The sequence below is a fragment of the Periplaneta americana genome, chromosome 8, assembly GCF_040183065.1.
Source record: "Periplaneta americana isolate PAMFEO1 chromosome 8, P.americana_PAMFEO1_priV1, whole genome shotgun sequence".
NCBI classification, from domain to species: domain Eukaryota; kingdom Metazoa; phylum Arthropoda; class Insecta; order Blattodea; family Blattidae; genus Periplaneta; species Periplaneta americana.
The window spans coordinates 166,827,542-166,843,870 of NC_091124.1; the positions used below are offsets into that span (position 1 = coordinate 166,827,542).

Below are 16,329 nucleotides of genomic sequence, written 5' to 3' on the forward strand. Positions count from 1 at the left end.
CACACCGGCTGACTACACTAAGGTAGACCGCGTTCCCAGGTTTCAAGCGGGAAACCCCTCTCGTCCCTAAGCCAACCGGCGAGGCGCACAATGATCCTTTTTCGCCAGCTGGCCGCGCAAAATACAAAAATTGAGTATCACATACTTTCATATTTTATAGAGTTTTTAATTACTATAATATCCAATGATACGAGATTTGTTATAGTTATGCTTATTTGTGCAGCTCTTGTGTTGTAAAAGAAGTCAGAAATATGGCGTTTCTTATCGCATCCCCGGCCTGAAGCCGAGCTCATAATTTATCCATTTTGAATCTCGCGTACACCACTTTTAACACTTGAATATAAATAATTGATGAACTAGTGGACTTACTCGTGTTAAATATGTAATATTTTTCCGGCTTACAGCTGTTTCAGTGCATCACGCACCATCAGGCAGAGAAGTTCGAGATGACGCCGAGATCTAGTAGGCTCTAATGATGGTGCGTGATGCACTGAAACAGCTGTAAGCCGGAAAAATATTACATATTTAACACGAGTAAGTCCACTAGTTCATCAATTATTCATAATTTATGTTCGATAACTGTTAGAGATGAGAACGATATATTGGTTTTTACGAAATACCGATATTTTCGTTTCCATATATCGATATATTGGTATTGAAGTTTTGATTCAATATATCGCATAATATATCGGTTTTCCCATAAATTTATCGGTCTTTTGTGGAATTATTATCATTATCAACTACAAAATCCACATTAGACAACTCCGATAATTCCCGAGAAATGGTGCTAATGAATCTGGACAGTTACATAATTGTGCAACCTTGAAATATCCAATACAATCAATACCTTGCTCTAATTGGCTGGACTGGAATTCGAATTCAAACTGTTTAATATGCAGCACCAAATTCAAAATGCAGCGTGTGCGAACGTGAGACAGACGGGAGGTTTATCTACTACTATTTTAATATTGTTATTAATAGGGAACGGAATTTGGAGTAGTAAAAGCTAGTATTGGCATCTACACAGTCATTTGTTTACAACCCTTTATACCAAGTCCTCCCCTCCATGACATACTCGCAGGTCTCTACACGTCAACAACAGGTGAACGGGACAGTTGTCGCATAAGAACTTCAACATGCAGGTTTGCAGTTCAGAGTAGTGAAGTGCAGGCACAATGCCGAAAGTGAAACCAACTAACAATACAGTATTGAAAGACTATATTTGTAAAACCTCCAGATCAAGTATCAAAATTCAGGAAATAATTCCCTAAATTGTCGCTTCCCCCATGTCCAGTTCCTACGAGATGGGGGTCATGGTTAGAAGCTTGCAATTATTACGCACGTCACCTCCAATCTGTGAAGAAAGTGGTCCAGTTTTTCGATACCGATCACGCGGCTGCGATTCAAATACGCCAGGAACTGCTAAATGATGAAACAATCGAGAAATAAGTCACGGATATTAAGTCAAATTTTGGATATTTACCGGATGCCATTATTCAATTAGGAAAGTCAGGAGTAGAACTAGTTGAGCAAATAAATATTATGAGGACTATTGTAAATAACCTGAGTGCAGTAGAAGGTGAAATAGGAAAACGTGTTGGTGAAAAAATGAATAAAGTTTTGATTAAAAATGATGGATACGATATTCTTAGTCGAATTTCAGATGTACTAACAAAGACGTGTCCCAATGACGTCATTCAACATGTGAATTTAATTGGCGTATCTTGTTTCAAGTACTCTCTAATTGTCTCTGCAGATGGAGAGCGGAGTTTTTCCATGTTACAAAATTTTCTTCCTTACAACAGAGCAAAGTTGTATTTTAAAAATTTGAAAATAATATTTACAATTTATTATAACAAGGCATAGCATTAATTGAAAATGCCATTTCGTTTGGATCTACATATTCAGAGGCGAGTTCCATGCAGAAGACAACTGTCTATCAACATCAATATGTCCACTGACACGCGAAGATGCAGAGGTTCATATTTAATTATGTATATTTGTAATGTTGTTTATTGGTGTCTTGTGCGTTGCGAAGAAAAGCACATGTAGTTAAAAAATAAATGCAGATTATGTATGTAGGTCACTATATGTCATTAAACTATTCCATTTGTTTATTCTGAAATATATTTACAGACGTTGCGTGTAAGTTTGTATGAAGTGGACTGTACTCTTCCATGAACCGTGACGCAGCTCGCTTGACAGTCACTGAGCTACGAATATCTATACTACGTTTCACCATTCTTTATAATACTCCAAATCCCTTTCCCTGGTTATTAATGTTCTCCAAGGCAGGAGCAACTCTAACCTTGAACGGGGACCGTATGACCTCAAAACAGATATCAAAACTTTTATTTCTATATTCTGAAATGGAAAGATAAAAAAAAAAAGATTAAATACCGATGTGAGATTTCTTTACGGCTATGATTTCTATGCACAACCTAGTACTGACATTATATCCTATAGTGCATAACAATTCTATAGCTATCATCATCACCATTGTTGTTTGGAATGTTGGAGTGTAACAATAACTTGTACAGTAATGGGAACGTACTATAGAAGGACTAAGTACGTTTTACTTACATTTAAAAATAATTACAAGTTCTGTTTATTTACATTTAAAAATCATTACGTTGTTAATTAGAAAAGAGCATTATATCTGTGTTCTGAATTGAATCCTGTATAAATTTAGAATACATGAATCGTATACCAATATCAAATACTCAACCATGTAGAGTTCACTTACCTCTTTCCCATTATATCATTTAAGCTCACCTTATCGCCACCATAATTTTGATTTTGGTTACGACCTACATCATATGGTATTGAAAATGTATTGTTTATTGTTACAATTTTACATTTATGCTTTTGACTGTTATGACGTTAATTTCAGTGATAAAAAGAAATATTAATAGTTAAGCAATTTTATTGTAATGCAGTAAATGCTATTTGCTTAAGGAATAGCGATATATCGATAATCGTTCGATATATCGGTATATTTTCTGCAATATATATCGATTATCGAAATTAGGTTTGCAATATATTGCAATATCGATATATCGGTGTTTAAATCATTTCCTCCATCACTAATAACTGTGCTTGAAAGGATGTGTTTTTCCGACAATTTTAATCGGTTACTGGTGGATATGGGAGACCAAGGTATGTGCTATGTTTGTGATATTTTAAAAATCCCACACAACTTACTACTTTAAAGTGAAATTTTCTTAAAATTATTGCTATTTTAACTTCTAGTTTTGAGCATTTTTACACCCGGAAATTTATAATTGTCAACGATTAGTCAATTTTTTTTTTCAGAAGACTAAAGCCAATACCTTATTTTTCTCCTAGGCCTATATAAAAACTAGGAGCTATTTTTTGCAACTCGCGTTTTTTTTCAGGTTTTAGTATTCTCAGAAGAGGTCTCGCGAACGATCTCTTTCATGTATGATTTGAGGCTTTCTTGGCGTTGGTTCGCTAATATGTTTTCGCGGGATATCAGCCGAGTTAAAATTTTGGAAGTTCCCTGAAGATGGCAGCAGAGATAGCAGTTGAAAGCTTGGAACATTCCAAAATTTTAACTCGGCTGATGTCCCGCGAAAACATATTAGCGATCTGAATAATTTCGAGGGAAAAATTGTTCCGGGACCGGGTATCGAACTCGGGACCTTTGGTTTAACGTACCAACGCTCTACCAACTGAGCTACCCGGGAACTCTACCAGACAATCAAATCAACTTTACAGGGAGTTATACCTGAAAGATTAATTTGCATAATACACGTCACTGTTCGTTAACAGAAAGCCACAATTTAAGTCACACAGAGTTAGTGTGCACTCAACTTTGGTTGCTTGACAGCCGTCAGCCCACTTTGAGGTCTGTGGATATAGAGGGAAAAATTGGATCGGTTGTCTGGTAGAGTTCCCGGGTAGCTCAGTTGGTAGAGCGTTGGTACGTTAAACCAAAGGTCCCGGGTTCGATACCCGGCCCCGGAACAATTTTTCCCTCGAAATTATTCAAATCAGCTTTACAGGGAGTTATACCTGAAAGATTGATTTGCATAATACACGTCACTGTTCGTTAACAGAAAACCACAATTTAAGTCACACAGAGTTAGTGTGCACTCAACTTTGGTTGCTTGACAGCCGTCAGCCCACTTTGAGGTCTGTGGATATAGAGGGAAAAATTGGATCGGTTGTCTGGTAGAGTTCCCGGATAGCTCAGTTGGTAGGGCGTTGGTACGTTAAACCAAAGGTCCCGGGTTCGATACCCGGCCCCGGAACAATTTTTCCCTCGAAATTATTCAAATCAACTTTACAGGGAGTTATACCTGAAAGATTTATTTGCATATTAGCGATCTCTTTCATGTTTGGCATCATACAGTTGACAAAGCAGAAAGAAGTGATGAACTATTTAACTGTTCACTGTAAAACAATGATTTGAAAACTTACAGATAATCCATTTTAAATATACTGTTAATATTGTTGATTTTGCTTGCTTGTCACCGAATCTTGAGTAAATTCCAGTCATAAAAAGAAGTGGCTAGAGAGAAATTTATTTTATATGAACAAAATATAGAAAAGGTTTCCATAAGTGGCTTGTCATCTAATGCTGAATATGATTTTGGTGTCGTCAGATTGTGTAATAAGCAGTCTCACAAAGAAAACGCGAAAGAGAAGTGTATATATTGTGACAGCTGCAACGGGCTTTGAACACGCGTCCGACAGGGCGCGCGGCAGCCGAAACGCTGGTACGGGGAGCATCTGCATGCTGAAGGGCAGAGGAGGTGTATTACGTCAACGAGACGAGGGGAAGGTGTGTGCGCAACTGCTGCGTGCGGAGTGAAGGGGGGACGGACCCTCCCGACTCTTCCAGAAGTCCGTCGAAGTGGAGATATCCAGATAATTCGAGAGAGCTATCTCTGCACACCCGTAGAAATTTCTCGCAACTATGATTTTGCTATAAAAGAAGAAACGCGAGCGAACTCGAGCAGTTTTTCAGTTTATTCAGCCATTCAGTGAGTAAGCCAGAGCAAGCAAGCCAGTACCGGAGTTCGACTCGAGTGTGCGTCCGCAACTGTGTCAGCATCCGAAGGCCTGAGTTCGAGTTCGAGTGCAGTGGACCGCAGTTGGAGGGACCTGAGTTCGAGTGTAGTGGACTGTCTCTGAAGGTCTGTGGTTCGAGATACTGTGAACTCGAGTGACTGAGCTAGAAGAACTGTGAACTGAGAACTGACAGTTCTGATTTGTAAATAGTGCTTTGTAAATATTAGTTAAGATTAACAGTTCATTGTTGTCAGTAATAGTCCAAGTAAATTGTCGTCGTTTGTGAAGTTAAATTGTAGAGAGTGAAGAATAGTTATTGTCGGAAGAATAAAATTACATTGTTGTTGAGTTGAAATAAATTTACTATATAGTCAATGAAGTTCTTTATCAAGACCTCGCTCCCGCTTCAGAAACTTAATCCTATCATTATGAAAATTAATCCTGAAGCTTACACCATCACTGAGAACTAAATATTATTATTATTTTTTTCTATTTATTTATTTATTGTCGCTTTAACTTATAACAAAAGTCATATCGCGACACGAATTAATAAATATTATTGATAACACTTTTAACACTGAATTACATTAAAGGAAAAATTAGTAGTGACAACTGTTCATTATTACGCCTTATCATCTTCCCCATTACTTTATACTTGTAAAATTTTCTTCACAATTTATAATAAAAAAACTAGCTATGTCATAATAGAAAACACTGAAGTGATAAATATGTGGTACATCCCTCAAAATGAATGTTTGATTACAATACCACCCTTCTTACAAGACCACGTAAGTAGCACATAGCTGCAGGAATGGCATGCATCTCACTGTTACTGTAGACGTGAAATCATTATTATGAATATACGTATAAATGTACGTAGAGAATATATAGGAATACACTCACGTGTATCTAGTTTTAATGTATTATGTATTTTGTTATGACTATTACACTTTTACTACGTCACACTACTTTCGACCAATAAAACGGTACGAAAGGACGTCTTTCAACCAATCATGGCTGATTATCGCACAATTTTATCGCGTCCCTAGCATTTGTTTAATTTTATCGCGTCCCTAGCATTTGTTTATTTTTATCACTACCCTAGCATTTGTTTCTTTGTTTGCCAACATTTCAAACTGCACTGGTCTGGACGTCAAAAAACAGAAAATTACAAACTATTCCAGTCGATGCACAGCACTTTGAAATATGACTCGCATTGGCATTCAAGAACAAGAATTAATAAAGATCACTGGTCATATATGAAGAGCACCATTCGGAAATCCTGAATAGGCCTAAGTTGAGGGATACACCATGTACATCAACGAGTTCACTTCTTTTACGCACATCAACTGAACCACCTACCACTAAAACATTCAACTTTGAAAATTGTACTTTCAATAATTGTGTCTTTTAAAATTATTCATGTTTATTTTTTATTTCATCATCGTTAATTAAAACGTTTGTTTATTTCATCATCCCTAATTAAAACTTTTCTAACACTCGTTTATATTATTTAGGTTATGTTATAGCTTCTGCTATATGATATTATGGATAGTCAGGTATCAGAGATTGTTTAATACTAAGATTTATTGAAAATCATCTGTCAAATGACGTTAATTACTGGGATCCGGATGATTCAAGTGAAATGCAAATGTTTTAATAAAAATGAAACTGAATCAACAAAGCCTTCTTGACTAGTAACAGTCCACAGAGTTCAATGATGATTCCATAGTTGGCACAACTGATACTGGTAACAAGAAAACATAATCATAAAACACTACTGCCATCTAGCGTAATGTTGAGATGGTACAATAATACATTTGAAGACAGTTGTATTTTCGTAAGCCAATTAATATTTTATTGTATTGGAGTACTTTGTTACTTCTAATCTTTATATACTTTCTTCTAATCGTGTAATAGTCAATTAAATCCCACTCGAGTTTTGATTTTCTCTAGATAAATCAAAACCTCTAGTGAGATTACTGTTGATAAACTTGTTAAAATTTGAGGCACCCACTACTTTCTCTATGGAAAGAAAATGTACTTACAGATTGTAGTGAAATACCTTACTTGATTAACATAAAGGAAACCATGTAGTGTTTTTATTGAAATATTGTGAAGTTAAGAGTGCAATTAAAATAAAAATTATAATGTAACTGATTTCTTCTACGTAATTTACTTATAAATTCCATACATGCAGTGATGAAGACCTGAAGTCCTACAGTGTTGTTGCCCATAGAATATCTATAGCCACTGTATGTTTGTGATTGAGAGTTAATATTAAACCTAAATTGAATTCTAATCATGTCGATATGGATAAGGAAAATGCTTAACAAATGTACAAATTGTTATTTTAATGTTTCTACGCCATTTTAATACTGAATCGAATTATACACTGCAAGATACCGTAAAAAGATCACTATGCGGCGTAGTGTTCGAGGAATGGTATGGAATGATGACGAAATGGAGAAATGTTGACGGAATGATGTAGATGCCTAATATGAGAAAACGGGAGAAGGCTGAGAAAAACCCCAACTGTGACCTTGTCCGCCACAAGTGTCACTATGGACCGACCTTAAGACATATCGTATTTTCTATGTTTTAATGAGAAATTCCCCCTAGTTAAGAACCGCTGGTTTAGATTGTATGAGTGTACCGCGGGACTTTAGCGTGTCACAAGTTGAAAAAAGGTTTTAAAATGCTGGATTACAGATATACTTACTTACCTACTGGCTTTTAAGGAACCCGGAGGTTCATTGCCGCCCTCACATAAGGCCGCCATAGGTCCCTATCCTGAGCAAGATTAATCCAGTCTCTATCATCATATCCCACCTCCCTCAAGTCCATTTTAATATTATCTTCCCATCTACGTCTCGGCCTCCCTAAAGGTCTTTTTCCCTCCGGCCTTCCAACTAACACTCTATATGCATTTCTAGATTCGCCCATACGTGCTACATTCCCTGCCCATCTCAAACGTCTCGATTTAATGTTCCTAATTATGTCAGGTGAAGAATACAATGCGTGAAGTTCTGTGTTGTGTAACTTTCTGCATTCTCCTGTAACTTCATCCCTCTTAGCCCCAAATATTTTCCTAAGCACCTTATTCTCAAACACCCTTAACCTATGTTCCTGTCTCAAAGTGAGAGTCCAAGTTTCACAACCATAAAGAACAACCGTTAATATAACTGTTTTATAAATTCTGACTTTCAGATTTTTTGACAGCAGACTGGATGATAAAAGCTTCTCAACAGAATAATAACAGGCATTTCCCATATTTATTGTGTGTTCAATTTCCTCCCGAGTATCATTTGTATTTGTTAGTGTTGCTCCCAGATATTTGAATTTTTCAACCTCTTCAAACGATAAATTTCCAATTTTTATATTTCCGTTTCGTACAATATTCTCGTCACGAGACATAATCATATACTTAGTGGATTACAGATATAACTACGTAGAATGATAAATGAACAAATGAATAAATAGGTAAATATATAAATAAAAATACGACATTTCTCTTCAAGTAATCTTTTTATTTGCCACCATATCTTACGTAAAAAACTCAGTTAACATAGCGCTAGCTTACGAACACAGATCCCAGTTTAAAACTCGGTAATGAGGGAGTTGTATATAGGCTAGGTAGACAAAGCCAAGATTGTGAGCGTTTTCTCTATACCACGAAAACTCCACAATTCCCATTTCATTATCACCCTCATCTCTAAAAGTAAGATCCACTTGTGTTTGCGTGACATGGAATCCGTCACAGTGGATGTTCCTCGCGGTTTGTCCAAATAGCGGTAAAGGACAGTCGTAATTGGATTCTAAGGGACTCATAGATATGCACCGGGGATTCCCAACAGGTTCTTGTCTGTCTGATAAGGACGTGAGGACTCATCCGGGGATTCCCAACAGGTTCTTGTCTGTCTGATAAGGACGTGACGACTCATCCGGGGATTCCCAACAGGTTCTTGTCTGTCTGATAAGCACGTGAGGACTCATTCGGGGATTCCCAACAGGTTCTTGTCTGTCTAATAAGGACGTGACGACTCAGCCGGGGATTCCCAACAGGTTCTTGTCTGTCTGATAAGGACGTGAGGACTCATCCGGGGATTCCCAACAGGTTCTTGTCTGTCTGATAAGGACGTGACGACTCATCCGGGGATTCCCAACAGGTTCTTGTCTGTCTGATAAGGACGTGGGACTCATCCGGGGATCCCAACAGGTTCTTGTCTGTCTGATAAGGACGTGAGGACTCATCCGGGGATTCCCAACAGGTTCTTGTCTGTCTGATAAGGACGTGGGACTCATCCGGGGATTCCCAACAGGTTCTTGTCTGTCTCATAAGGACGTGACGACTCATCCGGGGATTCCCAACAGGTTCTTGTCTGTCTGATAAGCACGTGAGGACTCATTCGGGGATTCCCAACATGTTCTTGTCTGTTTGATAAGGACGTGAGGACTCATCCGGGGATTCCCAACAGGTTCTTGTCTTGTCTGATAAGCATGTGAGGACTCATCCGGGGATTCCCAACAGGTTCTTGTCTGTCTGATAAGCACGTGAGGACTCATTCGGGGATTCCCAACAGGTTCTTGTCTGTCTAATAAGGACGTGACGACTCAGCCGGGGATTCCCAACAGGTTCTTGTGTGTCTGATAAGGACGTGAGGACTCATCCGGGGATTCCCAACAGGTTCTTGTCTGTCTGATAAGGACGTGGGGACTCATCCGGGGATTCCCAACAGGTTCTTGTCTGTCTGATAAGGACGTGAGGACTCATCCGGGGATTCCCAACAGGTTCTTGTCTGTCTGATAAGCACGTGAGGACTCATCCGGGGATTCCCAACAGGTTCTTGTCTGTCTGATAAGGACGCGAGGACTCATCCAGGGATTCCCAACAGGTTCTTGTCTGTCTGATAAGGACGTGACGACTCATCCGGGGATTCCCAACAGGTTCTTGTCTGTCTGATAAGGACGTGACGACTCATTCGGGGATTCCCAACAGGTTCTTGTCTGTCTGATAAGGACGTAACGACTCATCCGGGGATTCCCAACAGGTTCTTGTCTGTCTGATAAGGACGTGACGACTCATATAAGCTATATCTATGAGATACGGCTGGCATAACACGGTATACGGATTTTATGGCTGGAGAGGAATGCGTGGCGTGGTGGATGGTGGAGCCGACTTAGCCAGATAGCACAGTCGGCACGCAACTCTTTCCATCACAGGTGCACTAAACGCCTACTTGATGTGAGGTGTTTAGGGATGCTCCATGTTCAGCCAGATAAGCACTTGTACCTCTATACCAGACCTGCAGAACTGTAGCTCCACAGAGCGAATGCATTACTCCCCTTTCTTACACCTCCCACCTTTTCTACCAGTGCGGTCATACGTTCTAGTTAAGCTCGGCTGCATCAACATTCATTCTCGCGGCAGCAGGTATACAATACGCTATCAAGAATTACAAATGAACAGACAATAAAATCCTTAGGAACATATCTTTAGAAAGTAAGAGAAAATGAATGAGAGAAATAAATTAATTAAAAGACATGTAAAATAAATTTTAAAATGTATGTGTGCATATAATGTAAGAAGGTCTACCTATGTATATATCGTCCTATTACTAGTAAAGTCGATTATATCCACTTTTTGCGTAAAATAAGTTAAGTACAGTCCCCGACTTGTCTTTCACTGCTCTGTATTCTACTAAAATGAAACAAGTCCGAAATGTTGCATGCAGGCAACAAACCAATGATTTTATTTGAAGAATTTATTTTGATTTTTCGTGCATTAATAAAGTTTTAATTCCTGTTTTTACAAAACTTGTATTACTGGTCTTAACTGGTTTGACTAGTAATAGGACGATAAATAAATTGTATATTGATAAGTGAGTGATAGCTATATGACCGGATGTCAATGCTGTCATTCAACATTGTAACGGACTCCAGCCTAATAAATAAATAAGTAAATAAATAAATAAATAAATAAATATACAAATAAATAAGTAAATAAGTAAAAGGTAAATAAATAAGTAAATAAATAAGTAATTAAGTAAATAAGTAGGCTTAAGAAGTAAATAAGAAAATGAGTAAACAAACACACAAACAAATAATACGCTTACTGCAGTTTAAAGAGAACTGTAACATGGCAAAATCTAAACCCGTGAAGGAGTATTAGGCCTACTTCCAAAGGAAATTGGAAAATGATTATTTTGTTGTTGAAGACGAAAGAATTGCTTGTTTACTGTGTCCCATCCAATTTATTTCAACTCGCCATTTCAATATTAAATCACATTTCAACAAAGTCCATATTAAGAATTATGGAATGCACAAACTTTCGGGTAAGTTCATGATTACGAACTGAATATTGATTATTTGTTTATATACTGTAAAATTAAGGACGTCACTCGTTGTGTTCATTTTGAATTGAAATTAATAATGACTTTCAAGGTTCATTACTTAAATGCTATAAATTTATGTTTCCGTAGGTGATGATAGGAGGAAAGTTTTCGAAACTCTGAAACAGGTTAGGTGCAAGGAAATCTCAAAGAAACTACCGACAGGAAATCTATCATAATTGTAAACCTTGTAAAGAGGTAACGCATTATAAAAACAATGAATTTATTACAATTCTTTTTGAAAATTACATGCCGCCACTGAAGGACCTTTGACGGCCAGAGAATGTAAACAACTCTACGTGGAAGTCGATCATTCCCAATAGAAGTGGGGTGAGGCTGACGTTATATTTCCCCTACTTACGAGTTCGGCAGACCTGCTCTATACCTCTATGTAAGAAAATTATGAAGGAACAAATCCTTAGAGCGGGATACTGAGAATATCAACCTGTGTTGTTCTTTAAGAAGAACGTAACATTTTAGCAATTATTAAATGTCTTAAGCACAATTTTCCCAATTTTCAGTACTAAATAATGAATATGAACAGATTTCGTCCAATAGCTAAAAGAGACGGCATTATACAAACAAAGGGACGGACAGGCAGATGATGTGCCCAGAAGCACTCTCTCGGCATTAGTGATGTTCAAAACGTTTTTCCTTTTGAGAACCTCAAAATTAAATTTTGCAGCATCTGAGTACTTCCTCTTTACATTCGCACTTCGCGCAATGTGAAAGTGAAAAACTGCCAGAACCGAATGAGAGACAGCTAGGTTCATCAGGTTTGAGAAATGTTGGTTTAATTAGAGAGCTTGGCTTAATTGCGGACTAGAAACCTTTTACTTTCATGTGCTCGTACAAATTTCCACTCTCAATCCGCAAACCGACAACAAAACTAATGAACAAAACATTAGCAAATCCTGAGCAAAGCCTTCTCCGAGGCACAAACGCACATTGTACTTAATAAACGCGCACAGGAGTGAAAGGATAGATTGCACAGAGTTCATTCCTTTTGAAAGGGATTGCCTTCAAGTCAAACTCTACCTCTGCGAAGGTTTTTCCGGTGCCCCCTCCCCGTTCCAGAGTCTTCAATATTAGGGACGGTCCTCATCCGTAGAATACAGGTCGATGTGGAAAGCATGCGTCCGCAGGTTCTATTGTCTTGCCACAGACCTCCCCGCGTCGAACATTTGAGCTAATTGCATTGGGCGGAGGTTTTCAAACTGAGTGACGAGAATACAGCATCCAATATATCCTCGAATCAAGGATTTTCCTAAACTGCATAAGACAGTGATCTTATCCATCCATCCATCGAACAAATCATTCAATCATTCATCCGTCAACCAACCCATCCATCCATTTATCTACCACCATATCCACCTATATCTTTTTTTTTCCCTCTCTCTTCTACGGATGAGGGACCCGAAGGCTTGCACTGCAGCCTGAGGCTTATTGTGCTTACCACTCCTATTCTGTGATTGATTTGGTAGCCGAACGGCCTAGCTCCTGCTACTATTGTCATCCTCTGAGGAGTTTAGTGCTGAGAGGAATGCGATTCCGACTTGTCTAACGCGGTACTGGGGTGGGAGGGAACAGTGACAGCGTCAGTCTGGAAGGAAGTACAATCATACTGAAATCATTCGCCCAATTTACGAGAGCAGTATGCCTATTAGTTTTCCAACGTATTTTTGGCGAGATAGAGATATAACCGTTTGTACTTAAGTGTTCAGAGAAGGAAAATATTGTAGAACATTTTATTTATTTATTTATTTATTCTGGTGACGTTAAGGCCATCACACCACCAGAAATACAAATACAATAAAATAAATAAAAAGAAAAATCATAATAAAACTACAATAATATAAATGAAAAGAAGAATCATACTATAAAATTTAATGATTAGTAGAATTGAATTACATTTGTAAATTAATCAATTTAAATATACTGTACTGCTGAACTCACTTGAGAAGTAAAATTACTTGATTTGTATTGTAAGATACCACCAACAAATGATTTTCGCATGACATTATAGGAATCTGTTTTTCACGATACCAATCACACATATTCTAAAATTCCAATAGAATAAAACCAAAAACTTTTCCACAGCATGTTTCCTTAAAAATGACTTGGAACAGTGAAATATTTAATATGAGTAATTCATATAATATTAATATAGCTAACATCACGGAGATGTTTGAGCAAAAATTACACCACTATATTTAATATATTAATAATAAAACCATATAAGCCTAGGTAAACTATATGTATATGAAATATTCACACACTACTACAAACTGAAGACTGCATATTTTTGGACGAGTAATACTTCCCACTCCGCTCGGCTCGGCTTGGCTGTAGCAACAAAAGAATCTACCTGCAACCCCCCCGCACCGATGCGATAGCAAGAACACCACAGGTCCCAGCGCTAAACTCGTCGGAGGAAGACAGTACTAGTACAGCACCGTGAACTTAACCCGGGATATGATACGGATGATGATGATGTTGATGATGATGATGATGAAATGTGAATTAATGATGGCGAAATGAGTTAGAGGTCCAACGCCAAAAGTTACCCAGCAATTCTCCTTGAATTAGTTGAGAGAAAACCCCAGAAAAAAACCAACCAGGATTTTAATCCGGGCCCGCTCGTTTCACGGTCAGACGTGCTAACCGCTACTCCACAACGGTGTACATCTTTACATTTATCCATCCACCTACCCTTCCATCCATCCATCCATCGAACCTATCATTCACCCAACCATATGTCAATCAATTCATCCATCCATTCATCTATCTCCACATCCTCCTCTATCTATCCACCCACACCCATCCATCTCACACAACCTCTACCCATCCATCCATTCTGCCATTCGTACGTCTACTCATCCATTAATCGATTTATCTACATCAATTAATCAATCAACCACGAATCATTCAATCAATCGTTACACGTGTTTATCCATCCATCCATCACTCATCCATTTATACACACACTATATCCATCCACCCAACAACCCTTTCATCGATCTATCCATTCATTCAATTATCGATCTATCCACTCACCCACGCGTTAACAGTTGACTCATCCAATCATCTATCTGTTCGTCTGTCAATCTGTTTAATCTATTTATAGCAATGCCACCACTGAATTAATTAATCCAATCAAATCATAATCAATCCCTCAATCAATCAATAAATCAATCAATCAATCGATAAATCAGTGCCTCTCTATCTGCCCCCTTATCTCACCGTCTTCCTACGTACCTGTGTAGTCTTCTCTCCCTGTGTCTACTTCCCTAGTTGTGCACTTACCTACAGAATGTTTCCGAATTGGTGTTACAAACTTTCAGGGATGATGGCGAAGGGTACATGTATCAATTTGAGATAAGGAACCATGGTCCGGAAATGACTGAGTCGAAAGTTATAAGCAAAAATAGTTGTGTGGAAATGGAATTGTAATTTGGCTCCATGTGCCCTCCTTCCCTTAACTTTTGGAACAGTCGTGGAAAATCGTATGGGCCGGATGTCCCCTACGTGGGTACTAATTTTAAATGTATGTTTTATTTAACGACGCTCGCAACTGCAGAGGTTATATCAGCGTCGCCGGATGTGCCGGAATTTTGTCCCGCAGGAGTTCTTTTACATGCCAGTAAATCTACTGACATGAGCCTGTCGCATTTAAGCACACTTAAATGCCATCGACCTTTCCCGGGATCGAACCCGCAACCTTGGGCATAGAAGATCAGCGCTATACCAATTTGCCAACCAGGTCGACTACGTGGGTACTTGACCCGATACAATCTGTGAGCTTGTCTACTGTACCCATTGGCTCATCCATATTCGAAAATCAGGTCTGCTTATTCCGCTCTCGTGTACTCCTCTATTTCACTAGGACTGATCGACTGTACAAGTTGCAGTGTCCAGCTTTTTTCTTGAAGTAAAATCCTCTATAGTAACGGGACAATAATAAATTGTGTTAGTTTTCTGCTATGTATTAATGCCTTTCCAGAGAAATTTGTGATTTGTTGAGCGGTTGCAAGAGATTGGTAGATTCAATGCATTAATTTAAAAAAAAAAAAACAGGCTTATACAATTTGGTACATTTTTCTGTGAGATCTGGTGCATTTTATTTTTTATCAGTGGCAACACTGCCCTCAATTAATCCTGAATAACGAGGTTTATGCTGTACGCTATATGTTAAAAAATAAAGCTCGTATAGCTGTAAAAATAGCAACGGACATTAACAAATTGTATTATTTCTCTATCTGTATTTCTGTATTAATATCTTTTCCCATTATTTGTTGGGCAGGTGCAAGGGACTGGTAAATTTGGTACGTTAAGGAAACAAAAAAAAAAACAGTTTGGTACGATTTGGTACACTGTGAAATCTGGTACATTTTATTTTTTTTTGTCATTGGCAACACTGATTGGAAACCCGTACTATCCCCAAGACTTCACCCCAGCCTATTTTTACCACTGCTGATGGTAAAAGATGGAGAGTGTTGGTGGAATTATAGAGGGAGTACCTTTAGAAAAAATCCCTGCAATATCTGCTTTTACCATCATAAATTCCATCAAGATCTCAGCGGGAATCGAACAGGAACACACGTGCGCGCTAGCACTTGAGCCACAGACAAGGCAAGATGTCTTCGATACTACCACAACTCCAGCCAGTGATATGGATCGATCAATATCGTATTTCATTATCGATGGAAGGAACGCAAGTCTAATTTACCGTTACAGTATTTCCCACTTGCTGCATTTTCCGCGCTACTATCAGCAAGTTATTGTCAATATTATTTATTCTCCTTACCGCACACCCTGGGCTGCAGCTTTGAAATACCTTTCAATACACTAGTAGTGACATGAGCTTCTATCGGTAAGCAAAGGTTGGTCGCGCTGT

General features: G+C 38.3%; 1 non-coding gene across 1 annotated transcript; it reads left to right on the top strand.

Moving 5' to 3' along the window:
- The first annotated feature begins 3,917 nt into the window (after positions 1 to 3,917).
- Positions 3,918 to 3,990, top strand: TRNAN-GUU (transfer RNA asparagine (anticodon GUU)). The gene has a single exon. It is a non-coding gene; the product is annotated as a tRNA-Asn (tRNA).
- Positions 3,991 to 16,329: the final 12,339 nt, after the last annotated feature.